Source organism: Chionomys nivalis, chromosome 26 (assembly GCF_950005125.1).
Source record: "Chionomys nivalis chromosome 26, mChiNiv1.1, whole genome shotgun sequence".
NCBI classification, from domain to species: domain Eukaryota; kingdom Metazoa; phylum Chordata; class Mammalia; order Rodentia; family Cricetidae; genus Chionomys; species Chionomys nivalis.
Window position 1 is genome coordinate 41,194,025 of NC_080111.1, and position 20,254 is coordinate 41,214,278.

Sequence of the window (20,254 nt, forward strand, 5' to 3'; positions counted from 1 at the left end):
ACCGAGGCGCGTACGCACCCTCGGGGGAGCGGGGGGATCGGGGTCCCGCGGCACTCGGGCGCGCGCACACGCGGCCCCTTCGTTCCCCACCACGGGTAACACGTCCCGGGCTCCGGCACGACACGCCGGCGTCACGACACGCTCTCTTGTCCCGCGTGGTTCCTCCCCGGACTCGGAGCGAGGAGGCGCGGGCCGCAGTGGGCGACACAAACGCTCGGGTTTTCCCCCCCCAAAGACGGGACGCGGCGAGGGGCACCCGGCCGAAGCTACGCGCATCGGGAGGTCAGGGCGTGCTGGGGCGACCAGGCGGGCCGACGGGAGACCCCAAAGCACGCCCGCTCATCGGATCGCTAGAGAAGGCACTTTTTTCTCACTGAGGGCGGGCGGGACGGACCCGGCCCGACGAGCCTCCGGCCGCGGCAGCGCAAGAGCCGGGGGAGCGACACACACACCGCTCGATGATCTCGAGCGCAGCGAGGCGGGGGGGGCCTGCGGTATCGGCAAGGCTTTTACTTCCTTTCCGGGGCGCGTTCTTGAGCGTTCGCGGACACAGGGGACCGGACCGAGAGAAAACATAATGCACAAAGCGGTCCCCCGAGAGCCAGGCCTGCCTCTCCAGGAACACCCACCGGGTCTAACACCAGGCGGGGAGGCATTCTCGTCAAACGACAGACCACCCACCTTTAACGGTGAGAAGAAAAAGGCCGGCCGCGACCGCTCAACACCACACAGCGCTCACAGCCTACGGGACAAGGCAGCGCACGGTGGGCCGCTCGCCCGACGTCCTCCGCTCACGGAGGGGAACCTCAGAGAGCCTCTTACCGCTTCGCCTCGACCCCCTTCATCATCGGGGTCATCTTAACCCAACGAGAGCACACCTCGCAGAGGAACACCGCTAAAGGCCGGACCGCGCACAGAAGGCACACACGTCAGAGAACCGGGAAACGCCGCCGCGGCTCAGAATCGGGCACCTCTGAAGATCGGCCTGGAACGCTCCAGGAGCACCAACGAGGATGGCAAGCAAGACGCGCGCACGCGAGCCCGCTCGGGAGGGACACACGTGACGCGGCACATCAGCCGACCCTCCCCCGGCTCGGAGGGAGGAGGGCTAAACAGACCACACACGGTGGGCAGAGTGAAACGCGCGACGGGGGGAACAGAGCCCCCCCGGCGCGCCTCACAGGAACCCCCACGAACCACAGCGAGCAGTGCGGAGGGGCTTTCACAGGGCTCAGGCCGGATGACCGCACCCCTGCCTTCCACACACCACCGGTAAAAGGTGGGGAGGAGAGACGAGGGGCCCGCTGGCAGAACGAGAAGAGCGGCCGCCATTCGCCATGAATGTCCGTCCCTCGCCTGGCGCGGCTTAGGCCTCCGGCCCGAATGAACACAGAGCGAGGGCACCACATCGATCAACAAAGCAGAACCGGGAAGAAACGAGCGAGAGAGCACCAACACATGCCACCAAAAAAAAAAAAAAAAATTGAAGAAAAAAAAAAAGGAAAACCCTTCACACCTCCACAACCAAAAAAAACAGCGGTGGGGTCCACGGGGAAATCCAAAAAAAAATGTGCACTCGGGAGGCACATAAGGCAGCAGAAGGGTCAGACTGAGTAACCCTCCCCCCCCCGCAAGGACTCATGGAGGCTCGGGAGCTCCACAACGAGGGAGGGGGAAAACAGTGCGCTCGGGAGGCACTGGGGAAGCAGAGGACCGGGGGACCCACCCAGTCCATGGAGACTCGGGAGCTCCACGATCTGATCCCCAAAAAAAAAAAAAAAAAAAAAAGCAAGCACCGGAACGGTAAGGGAGAAGCACCGAGAGACAGTTCCCACCATCCAAACGGCACGGGCGACAGACCACAAAGCGGGGACGCCTGACACGCTTCACCACGGGCAAAAAAAAGCAAGGAAGCCAGTCACCTCAGAAAGCCACTCGGGAAAGCACGCACGGGCCCAGTCCCAAAAGGCAGCGAGAAACCCGGGGACAGCAGGCTGGGGTAGGCGGGAGAAAAAGCACCCAGCGAGCGAGGCTCAGAAGAGAGACCGCCACCTAGCGTCCTTTAATGTCACCCAATTAAAGGACAGCGTGTCAGCACCTATCTGCAGGTACAATAAGGACAGATAGTAACCATTAGAAGAATGACAACAGGTCCGGGGAGTCATTCACAGACCACACAGAACTCCTGAAAGTGAGGCTGGGTGAAATGTCCCAAAAATGTCCCCATAAACAAGAGAACCGACCCTCAAAGGAACAACTGGTCAACCTCATAACCATGACAGGACCGAGAGAGCGAGGTGGACATGCCAGAAAGCCGGGCGCCCAGCCTCCTCCCGGCCGAAGACCCTGCGACCAGCCGCTAGGGATGGAGACGGGCAAGAAGAAAAACTTGGGGGAAAAAAAAAAATAAAATCTCGAGTCCAAGAAACCGGGGACCAGTGAACAGGGAAGCCGGGGACCACCACCTCCTCTCGGCCTCAGAATGGCAAGGCCCGCCGCTGAGGACCGAGGGTTCTGGCAAGAGGAAAAAAAAAAAAATTCATAAAAAGCTCCGAGAGTCCGAACCAGGGAAGCGAGAAAGCCGGGACTACAGCCTCCTCTCGGCCTCAGGATGGCAAGGTCCGCCGCTGAGGACCGAGGGTTCTGGCAAGAGGAAAGAAAAAAAATTCATAAAAAGCTCCGAGAGTCCGAACCAGGGAAGCGAGAAAGCCGGGACTACAGCCTCCTCTCGGCCTCAGGATGGCAAGGTCCGCCGCTGAGGACCGAGGGTTCTGGCAAGAGGGGGAAAGAAAAAAAAAAAAAGTCCGAGACCCCAACGAGTCCGTGACAGGGCAGCGGGGAAGCCGGGATCAACCAACGCCTCCTCTCGGCCGAGGGTCGCCGGGTCCCAGGGCTCTTCGAAGAGAGTTTAAAAGGCAAGGGAAAAACAACTTTTAAAGCCGGGGTACTTCACCGATCCTGGGCCCGGGTAGACTCGACACCTAGCGGGGGTACGCCAACGACTTATGCCTTCTGGTCGACCCGCTCAAGTCTCCCAGCACCCTTCCCATCTGTTCCTTTCACTCGGTTCCAGCCCCAGCGCACCCATGGGTGACTCTTCCGGCACAACCTCCTACACAGAGACCGTTCCCAAGCACGACACCAACTCCGGGACACACCCGCCTGCCGGGCCGGGACTCTCGTCACTCTTTCCGCCTCACAAAAGCCATTTCGCCCCGTCCTCGTCAACGACCGAGGACCAGGAGCATTGCACAAAAAAGGCCACCGCTAGGTGGCGCCCGACAACCGACCGACATACATCGCTCGCTCGCTCGGCCGCGGCGTCTTCACCTTCTCTGGCGTTACAGCGTCCTCCCACGCTCACGCCCGGAGGCGACACGGGCCCACAACAGGACAGGGAACCCCCCTGTCGGTTCCCCCACCCCACCCCCGAACACGGTGAACGCGGGCCGGCCTGGACATTCGGGGCGACGAAAACGAAAGTACGACCGAGACCACAGGCAGCTGGGAAAACAGGCGAATCAATCGCTCACGGGAAACAAAGAGCGTGTCTGACCGTTCATCGGTGACAGGACTAGGTGGGGGGCCAGGGGCTTCTGCCACAATTAGGCCATGGTGAGAGGGAGGGAGGGAGGGAGGGAGGGAGGGAGGGAGGGAGGGAGTGAGGGAGGGAGGGACGGACTGAGGGGGACCGAGGGACCGAGGGAGGGAGGGAGGCGGCAACGGCAGTTCCCTGCCATCTAAGTCTCCTTTCGCCATGGCCACTGCTTGCTTGCTTGCTTGCTTGCTTGCGGTTCTTTTTCTTCACCCCACTCCCCACGCCCTCAGCCCACCCTTCTCAGACTAAATACCGAGTCGGAGAAAATTAAAACAGCCGTGGTGGAATAGTTTTTTTAAAAACTATTCCTGGCATGACAGACATGGGCCCTCACACTCGAGTTTATGAGACACTGCTGAGAGCATGGAGCCCATAGGACAAGGTTTTGGCTTCCCCTTCCCCTCCCACATAAGCCAGATAGATAGATAGATAGATAGATAGATAGATAGATAGATAGATAGATAGATAGATACCCAGCAGCAGAAGCATGAAAGCAGCTTCTCAGACCCTTTAGAGCTCCTGAGTACTGGGGTTACAGTCATGGCAGAGGATTTGACTAGGCCAGGGCTTTCTTCACAACCACCATCCAGGCCCCCAGCACTGCCTGGCTGCCTGGCTGCCTTCCTTTTTTAAATGCCAGTTTAATAAAATTTTAGTTACTTTTAATGGCGTTGGGAGACTAGAAATGTTTTGGGTTTTCGTGAGTAGGCAGACATATGAAAGGAAGGGAGGGAGAGAGGGAGGGAGGGAGGGAGGGAGGGAGGGAGGGAGGGAGGGAGGGAGGGAAGGGAGGAAGGAAGGAGGCAAGGATCAGAGCAGTGAATATACAGGTGCACAGTCCTTACACCAATATTGACTGCAGATAGAAAATAAGAGGAAGAAAAAAAACACACACACACACAGAATGTCACCAAAGGGACAGCCTGGTCTATAAAAGTGAGTTCCAGGAGAGCCAGGGCTATTACATGAAATTGCCTGAGTTCAGATCAACAATTTCTCAACTCCAACAACGATGTTTACAGGAAAGGCAACAGATGTGTACATCAAGGAAAGCCAGTGGAGCCGTAGGCACACCCTTCACACACTTTGAAACTTCTCTGTTGCAAGGTCACAGAGTTAGGAAAGGATCTTGATCTTGAACTTTCCTTAATAGTAAGTCTGTGTGTGTATCACACTCAAGCCAAGTGCCCTCAGAGCTCATGGAAGACAAAACAGAGCTCTAGACTAAGAGAGACGGGGGGGGGGTATATTCACTCAAGAAAATGAAAGCAAAACCCTACACAAACCTTGGCACACAGTAAAAATCGGTCCTATGAGGAAATTTGTAGCTCTAATTGCCTACTTTTTAAAAAAACTTCTAACCGGGTAATGGTGGTACATGCCTTTAATTCCAGCACTCGGTCTGGTCTCCAAGAGCTAGTTCCAGGACTGACTCAATTAGAGAGAACTAGAGAGAAACCCTGTCACAAACAAACAAACAAAAGAATAAAGTATTACATAAATCAATAGATGCATACAAAGATGGAAGAATAGATGGATAGATAGAGAGACAGACAGACAGACCCACACTCCATCTTCTGTCCTCTGAAGGTACCAGGCTCTCTCACAGGGGTCAGGCAGAAACGCAGGCAGTGTATGTGTGTGATATCAAGCAAGCCTATATGTGATATATAGGGTATGATAGGATAATGTCACTATGAAATTGGGGTAGGTCTCAGGAGCACAAGAACCCAAATCTGTGCTGTACTCCCTGTCACCAGAAGAGGGCACTAGATACCCACCATGTGGTTTCTGGACATTCCAGAAATTCCATCTCTCCAGTTCTCATTCTTTCATTGTTCCTCCTGCATGCCTGCATCGAGTGAGAGAGTGGGCACCGTTTCTGTTTCTCCCTGCTTCTCTGCGTGTCTGTGTCTGTCACGTCCTGCATAGCCAGAGTGCCCGCCACCTATGCCTGAGATAGATGTAGCTGGCAGCCCTGAGGCTGGGGGAGAAAGGGAGAGAGTGGGTCCCCTGGAGAGCCTTGGGCAGAGGCTCTGTGGATTCCCTGCAGGAGGCCTCACCGCCTCTGAGGAGCCCATGGGGGAGGGGGAAAGGGAAGGTCAACCATACAGTCCTGCCTGGCTTTTGCTTTGTTTTGGTTTTGGTTTTTGTTTTTATTTCCAGGTACAGCTGTGACCAGGTCTGAATCCAGGACAGACTCCAAAGCTAGAGAGAAATCCTGTCTCAGAAAACAAAAAAATAAATAAATACACTAATCAAGAAATGGATAGATAGATAGATAGATAGATAGATAGATAGATAGATAGCCAGACAGAGAGATGATAAAACACCTCCAAGATGAGGAAGACCAAGGCAGGCAGATCACTGTGAGTTTAAGGCTACCTTGTTCTGCAGAGTGATATTCAGGACAGGCAAAGTGACACAGAGAAACCCTGTTTTCAGAAAAAAAAAAAAAAGATGGGGGCTGGAGAGATGGCTCTGTGGTTAAGAGTGCCGACTGCTCTTCCAGAGGACCCAGGTTCAATTCCTACCACCCACATGGCAGTTAACAGCTGTCTGTAACTCCAAGATCTGACACCCTCAGGTAGACATACATGCAGGTAAAACACCAATGCAAATAAAATAAAAATAAATAAATTATTAGGAAAATAAATATATAAAAAAGGTGTTTAGTGCATGCCTTTAATCCCAGCACTAGGAGGCAGAGGCAGATGGCTCTCTGTGAGTCTGAGGCCAGCCTTGTCTACAAAGTGAGTCCCAGGGCATACAAGGGTACACAACGAAACCCTATGTTGAAAAACAACAAATAAACAAACAAATAGAGAGATAATAGCAATAAAAATATTTGAGAGTTCAAGTAATTGACTCCGTCAACAATAATAGAATATAAAAATAAAAATATCAAATGCACTTGAACACATTGGCACAGGAGACCATTTCCTAAATAGAACCCCAGTAGCACAGACACTGAGAGAAACAGTTAATAACAACTGAGACCTCCTGAAACTGAAAAGCTTCTGTAAAGCAAAGAACACAGCCAACAAGACAAAATGACGGCCTACAGAATGGGAAAAGATCGTCACTAACCCCACATCAGACAGAGGTCTGGTCTCCAAAATACACAAAGAACTCAAGAAATTGGTCATCAAAAGAACAAATAATCCAATTTAAAAAATGGAGTACAGACCTAAACAGAGAATTCTCAACAGAGGGATCTAAAATGGTTGAAAGACACTTAAATGTTGGGTCGAGGGGTGGATCATGCAAAGATGAGAAACCACCAAGTTTAATAAACCAGAAGCAAACTTTATTCCAGAAACCAGATCCTAGGAAAACCAGAAGCAAACTTAAAAATAAAAAAATAAATAAATAAAAATCACCACGGGGCACAGAAGCTTATCAGCTAGCTGAGACCACAGACAGAGTTTGGGCTTCTGACACTGTGGCAAAAGGCCAGTTTCTGAAACCAATTTTTATAGTAGGGGCATCAAGCATTAACTCTGAACAAAGGAATTTTTATGATCTTGCCCTGACCCGTGGGTCAGTCAACATTAGACCCTACAGAGGGGAGTGAGTTTTAACATCAATGGGTAACTAGGCAACTATCATGAAATATGTTTCAAAGTAGATTTCTTGACCGAATGCATGACAGTCCGGTATGAGATCATGGTTTTATGGTTTTATTTCATTTTGTCTGTGTGTGTGTGTGTGTGTGTCGTCTGTGTTCTCTGACTCTCTTGTACATTGAATTTAACTTCAGATTTTATTTGTTTTTCTCAGTGTGCCCATGTCTGTCCGTGTGTGTGTGTGTGTGTGTGTGTGTGTGTGTTCGCGTATGTGGGCGAGGATCACAATTCAAAACATTGCAGTGAAGGCCCTTTGTAGACAGCCCCCAGGACTACCTTCCTTTGTTCTTTTGTTTCTTCATTTTCATTCTATCTTTTTTTTTCTTTCTTTCCTTCTTTCTTTCTTCTTTTTTCTTTCTTTCTTTTTTTTTTTTTGTTTTTTTTTTTTGTTGTTGTTGTTCAACGTGTATATGTTTTTATTTGGTACAGGGGTTTTTCTACACAACATGGGAATTCACTACCTAGATAGACCAGACCTGTCTCCATTTCAAGGTTCACCTGCCTCTGTCTCTTGGATGATAGAATAAAAGGTGTGAACCACAACAACCCTGCTTTGTTTTTAGTATGTTGTTCTATTCATTTCTTGTACACTTAGTTCAATTTTAATTTTAGTTTTGTTTTGTTTTGTTTTGTTTTTCGAGACAGGGTTTCCCTGCATAGCAGTCCTAGCTGATCTGGAACTAGCTCTTGTAGACCAGGCTGGCCTCAAACTCCCAGAGATTCACGTGCCTCTGCCTTCTGTGCGCTGGGAATAAAGGCATGTGCCACCACTGCCCAGCCATTTTCAAATTCTATTTAAATCTCTCGGTGTGCCTTTTGTACGTGGGGGAGACAGGGAAGGTGTCCTATTTCCAAACATTTTCATAACTGCACTTAGCACTGCACTCTTTTACATTTAATTTTACTTTTTTAAGAGTGTTTCCAGTTGTGTAGGACTTAGTTTAATTTCAATTTCTTAAAGAATTTTTTATGATTTATTTAACTTTAGATGTACAATGGGGTGAGGGTATCAGATCATCCAGGAACTGGATTTACAATCACGTATGAGCTGCCATACGGGTGCTGGGACCTCTTCCTCAGAGCCACCAAGCCATCTCTCCAGGCCCTTAATTTTCTTTAAAAAATTATGTTTCTCTGGGTGTGCCTGTGTGTGTGTGTGCCTCTGTGTGTGTGTGTGTGTGTGTGTGTGTGTGTGTGTGTGTGTGTGCATGTGTGCGCTTTTGTGGGGTGGCTTTTGAACTAACCAAGATGACTGGTTTCATATGTGGCAGAGAGGCAGGTGGATCTCTGGGAGTTTGAGGCCAGCCTGGTCGACAAGAGCTAGTTCCAAAGACAAGCTCCAAAGCAGCAGAGAAACCCTGCCTTGAAAATCAAAACAAAATCACAAACCAAAAAAATAAAACGCAAATTAAATGTGAAAGAGAGAGAGAGAGAGAGAGAGAGAGAGAGAGAGAGAGAGAGAGAGACATGTTGATTCATCGATTTACAGACAAGAAATAAGAAAAAACAAAACCATAATACAAAACCATAATGTTACCAAGATGACAGCCTGGTTTATATAATGAGTTAAAGGTATTATACAGAGAAACACTGCACCAAAAAGTAATAATGATAATAATAATAATAATAATAGAAGAAGAAAACAGAAAAAAAAAACAAGGAAGGAAGGAAGGAAGGAAGGAAGGAAGGAAGGAAGGAAGGAAGGAAAAACATGTGTTTTCCTTTTTTTCTTTCTTTATCTCAGGTTATTTTATTTTAATTTATTTCTTTTAATTGCTGCAGCAGCAGCAGTATATTTTGGGCAGCTGCCTAGCTGGGTAATGGTGGCAGCACATTTCTTTATTCTCATTTCTCAGCCCTCAGAAATCAGGAGAGGCAGAGGCATGCAGATCACTGTGAATTTGAGGCTACCTTGTCCTGCAGTGTGAGTTTCAGGACAGGCAAAGCGACAGACACAGAGAAACCCTGTCTTGGGGGGAAAAAGTGTGTTTAATACAGGCCTTTAATTCCGGCACTAGGAGGCAGAGGTAGAGGCAGGGGCAGCTAGATCTCTATGAGTCTGAGGCCAGCCTTGTCTACAAAGTGAGTTCCAGGGCAAACACAGGGAACCTCTATGTAGAAAAACCACAAATAATAATAATAATAATAATAATAATAATAATAATAATAATAATAATAATAATAATAATCTAAGAGCTCAATTAATTGACTTCACCCACAATTCAAAAATTTAAAAATAAAAAAGAAGAGTGTGTCTGACTGATCAGTGAAAGGACTATGAGGGCCAAGGGGCTGCCACAATTATGGCTTGGTGAGAGGGAGGAACTGAGGGAGGGAGGGAGAGAGGGAGGGAGGCCTGCTTTCTTGGGGTTCTTTTTCAGTAGTTGTGTTTGTACAATCTACCCCATACCCCACTTCTCATACTAAATACCGAGTCTGAGAAAATTAAAACAGCCATGGAAAAATTCCCACTTGGATCTGTTCCTGCCCTGTAAAACAATAATCACAACAAAAATATCCATATCTAAGCAGACCAGTCAAGTTGTAGCCTCACCCTTTAAAGGTTCAGCAAGGAGTCCTAGCTGTTAGGAAGGGCTGGTGACCTTGAACTTTAATAGTCTCTTAAATCTGCCTTCTCACTTTTACCAGGTGCCCTCAGGGGACAGGAGTGGAGGCCAGGGCCCCTGCAACAGGAGATCTCCTAGATAACCTACAGGCTCTTAGGGTTCCTGGGCCTGCTTACAGAAAGACATGAGACACAGAGAAAACAATTTTTTATTTTTTTTGGTTTTCTGAGACAAGGATTCTCTATAGCTTCGGCACCTGTCCTGGAACTGTTGATGACCAGGCTGGCCTCAAACTCACAGAGATCCTCCTGCCTCTGCCTGGCACAGAAAAAATTACAACAACCATGGAATAGTATGAAAAATTCTGACTTTGTTGTCATTTCCAGGAATACTGACATAGTGAATTATTTGGAACGTTTTCACTTCAGACAGAAAAAAACGAAAATGTCATTTTATTTATTTATTTATTTATTTATTTATTTATTTATTTATTTTTGGTTTTTTTGAGACAGGGTTTCTCTGTGGTTTTGGAGTCTGTCCTGGAACTAGCTCTTGTAGACCAGGCTGGTCTCGAACTCACAGAGATCCGCCTGCCTCTGCCTCCCAAGTGCTGGGATTAAAGGCGTGCGCCACCACCGCCCGGCTCTCCAGGCTCTTAATTTAAAAGTTTATTTATGTGTCTCTGGGTGTGCCTGTGCCTTTGTTTGGTTTGTGTGTGTGTTGTGTGTGGGGGTGTGGGGGTGTGGGTGGGGTGGCTTTAGACCTCACCAGACAAAGGCATTCAAGAGCACTGGCTCCATATTTAGCAGAAACAGGATCTCTGGGAGTTTTAGGCCATCCTGGTCTACAAGAAAGAAGCTAGTTCCAAGAACAGTCTCCAAAGAAGCAGAGAAACCCTGTCTCATAAAGAAAAACACAAAACCAAACCAAAAGAGGGGGGAGGGGGGGAGGGAGGGAGGGAGGGAGGGAGAGAGAGAGAGAGAGAGAGAGAGAGAGAGAGAGAGAGAGAGGACAGCTAGGGCTGTTACACAGAGAAACCATGCCTCAAAAAATAATAAAAGAAGAAAAAAAAAAAGCAAGAGAGCAAGAAAGCAAAAAAGCAAGCAAGCAAGCAAGCAAGAAAGAAAGCTAGAGAGAAACCCTGTCTCAGAAAGAAAACAAAAAAAAATAAATAAACTAATAAATGAATGGATAGATAGATAAATAGATAGCCAGAGAGAGAGAGAGAGACAGAGAGATGAAAAAACGCCTCCAAGTCTGCAGATTGAGATTCAGGACAGGCAAAGTGACACAGAAAAACCCTGTTTTCAAAAAAAAAAAAGGGGGGGGGGGTGTTTAGTGTACGCCTTTAATCCTAGCACTAGAAGGCAGAGGCAGGTGTATCTCTGTGAGTCTGAGGCCAGTCTTGTCTACAAAGTGAATTCCAGGGCATACAAGGATACACAACGAAACCCCGTGTTGCAAAACCACAAATAAACAAACAGATAATAACAATAAAAATATTTGAGAGTTCAAATAATTGACTTCATCCACAATAAAAAAAATATAAAAATAAAAATATCAAATGCATTTGAACGCATCGTCTCAGGAGACCGCTTCCTAAATCTAACTCCAGTAGCACAGACTCTGAGAGGAACAAAATTAATCAATGAGACCACCTGAAACTGAAAAGTTTCTTCTGTAAAGCAAAGGGTATGGCCAACAAGACAAAACGACAGCCTACAGGATGGGAAAAGATCTTCACTAACCCCACATCAGACAGAGGTCTCATCTCCAAAATATACAAAGAACTCAAGACATTGGTCATCTCAAGAACAAATAATCCAATTCACAAAATGGAGGTACAGACCTAAACAGAGAACTCTCAACCGAGGAATCTAAAACGGCTGAAAGACACTTAAGGAAATGTTCAACATCCTTAGTCATCAGAGAAATGTAAATCAAAACAGCTCTGAGATTCCACTTTATACCTGTAAGAATGGTCAAGATCAAAAACACTGATGACAACTTATGCTGGAGAGGATGTGGGGAAAAGGGAACATTCCTGCATTGCTGGTGGGAAGGCAAGCTGGTACAGCCACCCTTTGGATGTCAGTGTGGCGATTTCTCAGAAAATTAGGAAACAACCTTCCTCAAGACCCAGCAATACCACTTTTAGGTATATATGTAAAGGATGCTCAATTGTGCCACAAGGACATGGGCTCAACTACGTTCATAGCAGCATTGTTTGTCGTAGCCAGAACCTGGAAACAGCCTAAATGCCCTCTGACTGGAGAATGGATGAGGAAAAGGTGGTACACTTACACAACGGAGTACTTACTACACAGCAGAAAAGAATAATGACACCTTGAATTTTGCAGGCAAATGGATGAAGCTAGGAAACATCATTTTGAGGGAAGTAACCCAGACCCTAAAAGACAATTATCACATATACTCACTCATAAGTGATTTTTAAACATAAGGGGAAAAAAAGCTCACAAATCACAATCCCAGAGAACCTAGACAACAATGAGGACCCTAAGAGAGACATACATAGATCTAAAATACATGAGTAGTAGAAAAAGACAAGATCTCCTGAGAGCATGGGAACCTTGGGAGAGGGTTGAAGGGGAGGGGAGAGGCAGGGAAGGGAGCAGAGAAAAATGTAGAGCTTAACAAAAATAAATAAAAGAAACAAATAAAGGCGGGTGGTGGTGGTGGTGGTGGTGGTGGTGGTGGTGGTGGTGGTGGTGGTGGTGGTACATTCCTTTAATCCCAGCACTTGGGAGGCAAAGGCAGGTGGATCCTTGTGAATTTGAGGCCAGCCTGGTCTACAAGGGTTAGTTCCAGCACAGGCTCCAAAGCTACAGAGAAACCCTGTCTTGAAGAACCAAAAACAAATAAATAAATATATAGGCATGGATTAACAAAAATCAAATGCAAACTAAGTAGAAATAAATACTTTCAGTATGCCATTCAAGAATTAGGGAAACCTTTATCCCAGGACTTGGGAGACACAGGCAGAAGGACATCTGTGAGTTAAACTCCAGACTCATCTACCAAGTGAGATCACAAGACTCGTGCACTGTCTCGTAGGTCCTAAACGCCCATGGTCCAGTTTCTAGGACCAAGGAGACAGTTTATAATGTTTCTTTCTTCTTTCCTTCCTTCCTTCCTTTTTTTTTTGGGGGGGGGGGGAGTATTTGGTTGAACTTTTATACATTTTTTTTTAATTTGAGATGGGGGCCTCTCTATAAAGCCTGAGAATTCACAGAGGTCCACCTGCCTCTGTCTCTTGGATGATAGAATAAAAGATGTGCACCACAATAACCAGGCTCAGTTTCTTATACATTTAGTTTAATTTCAAATTTTGTTTGTATCTCTTGGTCTGCACCAAGTGTGTCCCTGTTGAGGGGTGGGACACAGGGAAGGTGTCCTATTTTAGAACATTTTATTTTACTTTTATTTGAGACAGTCTTTCCAGTTGTGTAGAACTTATTTTAGTTTCATATTTTTAAAGAATTTTTTATGATTTATTTGACTTTATTTTATGTGCAGTGGTGTGAAACTGGATTTACTATCACTTATGAGCCTGCTGCCATGTGGGGCTTAGGTCTCAGGAGCACAAGAACTCAAATCTCTGCTGTACTCCCTGTCACCAGAAGAGGGCACTAGATACCCACCATGTGGTTTCTGGACATTCCAGAAATTCCATCTCTCCAGTTCTCATTCTTTCATTGTTCTTCCTGCATGCCTGCATCGAGTGAGAGAGTGGGCAACGTTTTTCCCTGCTTCTCTGCGTGTCTGTGTCTGTCACGTCCTGCATAGCCAGAGTGCCCGCCACCTATGCCTGAGATAGATGTAGCCGGCAGGGAGAGAGTGGGTCCCCTGGAGAGCCTTGGGCAGAGGCTCTGTGGATTCCCTGCAGGAGGCCTCACCGCCTCTGAGGAGCCCATGGGGGAGGGGGAAAGGGAAGGTCAACCATACAGTCCTGCCTGGCTTTTGCTTTGTTTTGGTTTTGGTTTTTGTTTTTATTTCCAGGTACAGCTGTGACCAGGTCTGAATCCAGGACAGACTCCAAAGCTAGAGAGAAATCCTGTCTCAGAAAACAAAAAAATAAATAAATAAACTAATCAAGAAATGGATAGATAGATAGATAGATAGATAGATAGATAGATAGATAGATAGCCAGACAGAGAGATGAAAAAACACCTCCAAGATCAGGGAGACCAAGGCAGGCAGATCACTATGAGTTTTAAGGCTACGTTGTTCTGCAGATTGAGACGTTGCAGGACAGGCAAAGTGACACAGAGAAAGAAACCCTGTTTTCAAAAAAAAAAAAAAGGTGGGGGCTGAAGAGATGGCTCTGTGGTTAAGAGTGCCGACTGCTCTTCCAGAGGACCCAGGTTCAATTCCTACCACCCACATGGCAGTTAACAGCTGTCTGTAACTCCAAGATCTGACACCCTCAGGTAGACATACATGCAGGCAAAACACCAATGCAAATAAAATAAAAATAAATAAATTATTAGGAAAATAAATATATAAAAAAGGTGTTTAGTGCATGCCTTTAATCCCAGCACTAGGAGGCAGAGGCAGATGGATCTCTGTGAGTCTCAGGCCAGTCTTGTCTACAAAGTATGAGTCCCAGGGCATACGAGGGTACACAATGAAACCCTATGTTGAAAAACCACAAATAAACAAACAAATAAGGAGATAATAACAATAAAAATATTTGAGAGTTCAAATAATTGACTTCATCCACAATAATAGAATATAAAAAATAAAAATATCAAATGCACTTGAACACATTGGCACAGGAGACCACTTCCTAAATAGAACCCCAGTAGCACAGACTCTGAGAGAAACAAAATTAATCAATGGGACCTCCTAAAACTGAAAAGCTTCTTCTGTAAAGCAAAGGACATGGCCAACAAGACAAAACGACAGCCTACAAAATGGGAAAAGATCGTCACTAACCCCACATCAGACAGAGGTCCGATCTCCAAAATATACAAAGAACTCAACACATTTGGTCATCAAAAGAACAAATAATCCAATTAAAAAAAAAATGGAGTACAGACCTCTCAACAGAGGAATCTAAAATGGCTGAAAGACCCTTAAGAAAATGTTCAACATGCTTAGTCATCAGAGAAATGCAAATCAAAACAAGTTTCTAGGACCAAGGAGACAGTTCATAATGTCTCTTTCTTCTTTTCTTCCTTCTTTTCTTTGTGGTTGAACATATATATATATATTTTTTATTCGGGACGGGGCCTCTCTACAAAGCCTGGGAATTCACAGAGGTACACCTGTCTCTGTCTCTTGGATGATAGAATAAAAGATGTGCACCACAACAACCCAACTAAGTTTTGAGTATCTCATTCTGTTAATTTTATGTACATTTAGTTTGCTTTCAAGTTTTGTTTGTATCTCTTGGTCTGCACCAAGTGTGTCCTTGTGGGGTGAGGGGCAGGGAAGGTGTCCTATTTCAGAACATTTTATTTAACTTTTATTTGAGACAGTCTTTCCAGTTGTGTAGAACTTAGTTTAATTTCAACTTTTTAAAGAATTTTTTTATGACTTATTTAAATTTATTTTAAGTGTAGTGGCATGGATATGTCAGATCATCCAGAAACTAGATTTACAATCACTTATGAGCTGCTGCCATTTGGGTCCTGGGAATTGAACCCACTTCTTCATGAAGAGCCACCAAGCCATCTCTCTAGGCCTTTAATTTCACCAATTTATTTATGTGTCTCTGGGTGTGCCTCTGTGTGTGTGTCTGTGTGTCTCTGTGTGTGTGTGTGTGTGTCTGTGTGTGTCTGTGTGTCTGTATGTCTGTGGGATGGCCTTTGACTTCACATTTAAGAGGACTGGTTCCGTATCTGGCAGAGGCAGGCGGATCTCTGGGAGAGAGAGAGAGGGAGAGAGAGAGAGAGAGAGAATATCCTCAGGCAAATGAAAACATACCCTTACAGAACAAATACCTGGCACACAGTGAACTCAGTCCTTTGAGGAAATTTATAGGTCTTATTGCCCACCATTGGAAAAGAAATCTAGCTGGGTAATGGTGTCAACACATTTCTTTTTTTTTTTTTTTTTGGTTTTTCGAGACAGGGTTTCTCTGTGGTTTTGTAGCCTGTCCTGGAACTAGCTCTTGTAGACCAGGCTGGACTTGAACTCACAGAGATTTGCCTGCCTCTGCCTCCCGAGTGCTGGGATTAAAGGCGTGCGCCACCAACGCCCGGCAACACATTTCTTTATTCCCAGTTCTCAGCTCTCAGAGATCAGGGAGGCAGAGGGAGGCAAATAGGTGTGTGTTAGAGACTACCTTGTTCTGCAGTATGAGTTTCAGGACAGGCAAAGTGACACAGAAAAGCCCTGTCTTGAAAAAAAAGTGTGTTTAGTACAGGCCTTTAATTCTGGCACTATGAGGCAGAGGCAGCTGAATCTCTGTGAGTCTGAGGCCAGCCTTGTCTATAAAGTGAAATCCAGGGCAAGCAAAAATACACAGGGAACCCCTATGAAGAAAAACCATAGATAAAAAAAACAAATAAACAGATAATAATAATAACAAAAGCAACAGAAATATCTGAGAGCTCAAATTAATTGACTTCACCCACAATTTAAAATTGTAAAATAAAAATTTTAAAAATCAAGTGCACACATTGGCACAGGAGACCACTTCCTAAATAGAACCCCAGTAGCACAGACACTGAGAGAAACAATTGAAGGAGACCTCCTGAAACTGAAAAGCTTCTGTAAAGCAAAAGACACGGCCAACAAGAAAAAATGATGGCCTACAGAATGGGAAAAGATCTTCACTAACCCCACATCAGACAGAGGTCTGATCTCCAAAACACACAAAGAACTCAAGCAAGCCGGGCGGTGGTGGCGCACGCCTTTAATCCCAGCACTTGGGAGGCAGAGGCAGGTGGATCTCTGTGAGTTCGAGACCAGCCTGGTCTACAGAGCTAGTTCCAGGACAGGCTCCAAAACCACAGAGAAACGCTGTCTCGAAAAACCAAAAAAAAAAAAAACAAAAAAAAAAAGAACTCAAGCAATTGGTCATCAAAAGAACAAATAATCCAATTAGAAAAAAATGGGGTACAGACCTAAACAGAGAACTCTCAATCGAGGAATCTAAAATGGTTGAAAGACACTTAAATGTTGGGTCGGGGGGGGGGGTTCATGCAAAGATGAGAACACCACCAAGCTTAATAAACCAGAAGCAAACTTTATTCCAGAAACCAGATCCTAGGAAAACCAGAAGCAAACTTAAAACTAAAATAAATAAATAAATAAAAATCACCACGGGGCACAGAGCTTATCAGTTAGCTGAGACCACAGGCAGAGTTTGGGCTTCTGACACTGTGGCGTGGCAAAAGGCCGGTTTCTGAAACCAATTTTTATAGTAGGGGCATCAAGCATTAGCCCTGACCCGTGCGTGGGTCAGTCAACATTAGACCCTAAGGAGGAGAGTGAGTTTTAACATCAATGGGTAACTTGGCAACTATCATGAAATATGTTTCAAAGTAGATTTCTCCACCAAATGCATGACAGTCCGGTATGAGATCATGCTGTAGCATGGTTTTATTTCATTGTGTGTGTGTGTGTGTGTGTGTGTGCGTGCGTGCGTGCGTGTGTGTGTTCTCTGACTCTTTTGTACATTGAGTTTAACTTCAGATTTTATTTGTTTTTCTCAATGTGACCATGTCTGTCCCTGTGTGTGTGTATTTATGTATGTGGGGGGGGGCGGGGATCACAATTCAAAACATTGTAGTGAAGGCCCTTTGTAGACAACCCCCAGGACTGGCTTCCTTTGTTCTTTTGTTTTTTCATTTTCGTTCTTTCTATCTGTCTTTCTTTTCTTTTCTTTTTTTGGTTCAACGTGTATATGTTTTTATTTGGTACAGGGGTTTTTCTATACAACATGGGAATTCACTACCTAGATAGACCAGACCTGTCTCCAATTCAAGGAGGTCCACCTGCCTCTGTCTTTTGGATGATAGAATAAAAGGTGTGAACCACAACAACCCAGCTTTGTTTTTAGTATGTTGTTCTATTCATTTCTTGTACATTTAGTTTAATTTTGATTTTTTTGTTTTGTTTTTCGAGACAGGGTTTCCCTGCATAGCAGTCCTAGCTGATCTGGAACTAGCTCTTGTAGACCAGGCTGGCCTCAAACTCCCAGAGATTCACCTGCCTCTGCCTCCTGTGCACTGGGAATGAAGGCATGTGCCACCACTGCCCACCCATTTTCAAATTCTATTTAAGTCTCTCGGTGTGCCTTTTGTATGTGGGGGAGAATGGGAAGGTGTCCTATTTCCAAACATTTTCATAACTGCACTTAGCACTGCACTCTTTTACATTTACTTTTACTTTTATTTAAGATTGTTTCCAGATGTATAGGACTTAGTTTAATTTCAATTTCTTAAAGAATTTTTTATGATTTATTTAACTTTATATGAGCAATGGTATGAGGGTGCCAGATCACCCAGGAACTGGATTTGCAATCACATATGAGCTGCCATGGGGGTGGCGGGAATGGAAACCACTTCCTCAGAGCCACCAAGCCATCTCTCCAGGCCCTTTAATTTAAAAAAAAAATATGTTTCTCTGGGTGTGCATGTGTGTGCACATGCGTTTATGGGGTGAATTTTGAACTCATTAGGATGAAAGCATTCTCAAGGACTGGTTCAATATCTGGCAGAGAGGCGGGTGGATTTCTGGGAGTTTGAGGCCAGCCTGGTCGACAAGAGCTAGTTCCAAAGACAGGCTCCAAAGCAACAGAGAAAACCCTGCCTTAAAAATTAAAACAAAAACACAAACAAAAATAAAAAACATAAATTAAACCTGTGTGTGTGTGTGTGTGTGTGTGTGTGTGTGTGTGTGTGAGAGAGAGAGAGAGAGAGAGAGAGAGAGAGAGAGAGAGAGAGAGAGGAAATGATCAAACGGAAAATAAGAAAAAAAAACCATAATGTCACCAAGATGACAGCCTGGTTTATATAGTGAGTTAAAGGTATTATACAGAGAAACTCTGCACCAAATAAATAATGAAAGAAGAAAACAGAAAAAAAAAAAAAAACAAGGAAGGAAGAAAAGAAGGAAAAAAGGAAGGAAGGAAGAAAAACAGGTGTTTTCCTTTTTTCCTTTGTTTATCTCAGGTTATTTTATTTTAATTTATGTTTTTTTAATTGCTGCTGCATCAGCAGCAGCAGTATATTTTGGGCAGCTGCATAGCTGGGTAATGGTGGCAGCACATTTCTTTATTTTCAGTTCTCGGCCCTCAGAGATCAGGAGAGGCAGAGGCAGGCAGATCACTGTGAGTTTGAGGCTACCTTGTTCTGCAGTGTGAGTTTGAGGACAGACACAAAAAACTAAAAGTGTGTTTAGTACAGACCTTTAATTCCAGCACTAGGAGGCAGAGGTAGAGGCAGGGGCAGCTAGATCTCTATGAGTCTGAGGCCAGCCTTGTCTACAAAGTGAGTTCCAGGGCAAACAAGCATACACAGGGAATTCCTATATAGAAAAAAACCACAAATAAACTAATAATAATAATAATAATAATAATAATCTAAGAGATCAATTAATTGACTTCACCCACAATTCAAAAATTAAAAAATAATAAAAAAAAAAAGAGTGTGTCTGACCAATCAGTGAAAGGACTGTGTGGGCCAAGGGGCTGCCACAATTATGGATTAGTGAGAGTGAGGAAAGGAGGGAGGCAGCAAGGGCAGTTCCCAGTCACTTAAATGCCTTTCAAAGACATTTCACCATGGCAACCACTCGCTTGCTTTCTTGGGGTTCTTTTTCTTCAGTAGTTGTGTTTGTACAACCCCACACCCCACTTCTCATACCGAGTCTGAGAAAATTAAAACAGCCATGGAAAAATTCCCACTTGGATATCTGTTCCTGCCCTGTAAAACAATAATCACAACAAAAATATCCATATCTAAGCAGACCAATCAAGTTGTAGCCTCACCCTTTAATGGTTCAGCTAGGAGTTCTAGCTGTTAGGAAGGGTTGGTGACCTTGAACTTTCCTAGTCTCTGAAATCTGCCCTCTCACTTTTGCCAGGTGCCCTCAGGGGACAGGAGTGGAGGGAGGGCCCCTGCAACAGGAGATCTCCTAGATAACCTACAGTCGCTTAGAATTCCTGGGCCTGCTTAGAGAAAGAAGCGAGACATGAGACACAGAGAAAAAAAATTTTTTTTTCTTTTTTTTTTTTTGGTTTTCTGAGACAAGGATTCTCTGTAGCTTCGGCACCTGTCCTGGAACTGTAGACGACCAGGCTGGCCTCAAACTCACAGAGATCCGCCTGGCTCTGCCTGGCACAGAGAAAATTACAACAGCCATGGAATAGTACGAAAAATTCTGACTTTGCTATCATTTCCAGGAATACTGACATAGTGAATTATTTTGGAACGTTTTCACTTCAGACAGAAAAAAATGAAACTGTCATTTTATTGATTTCT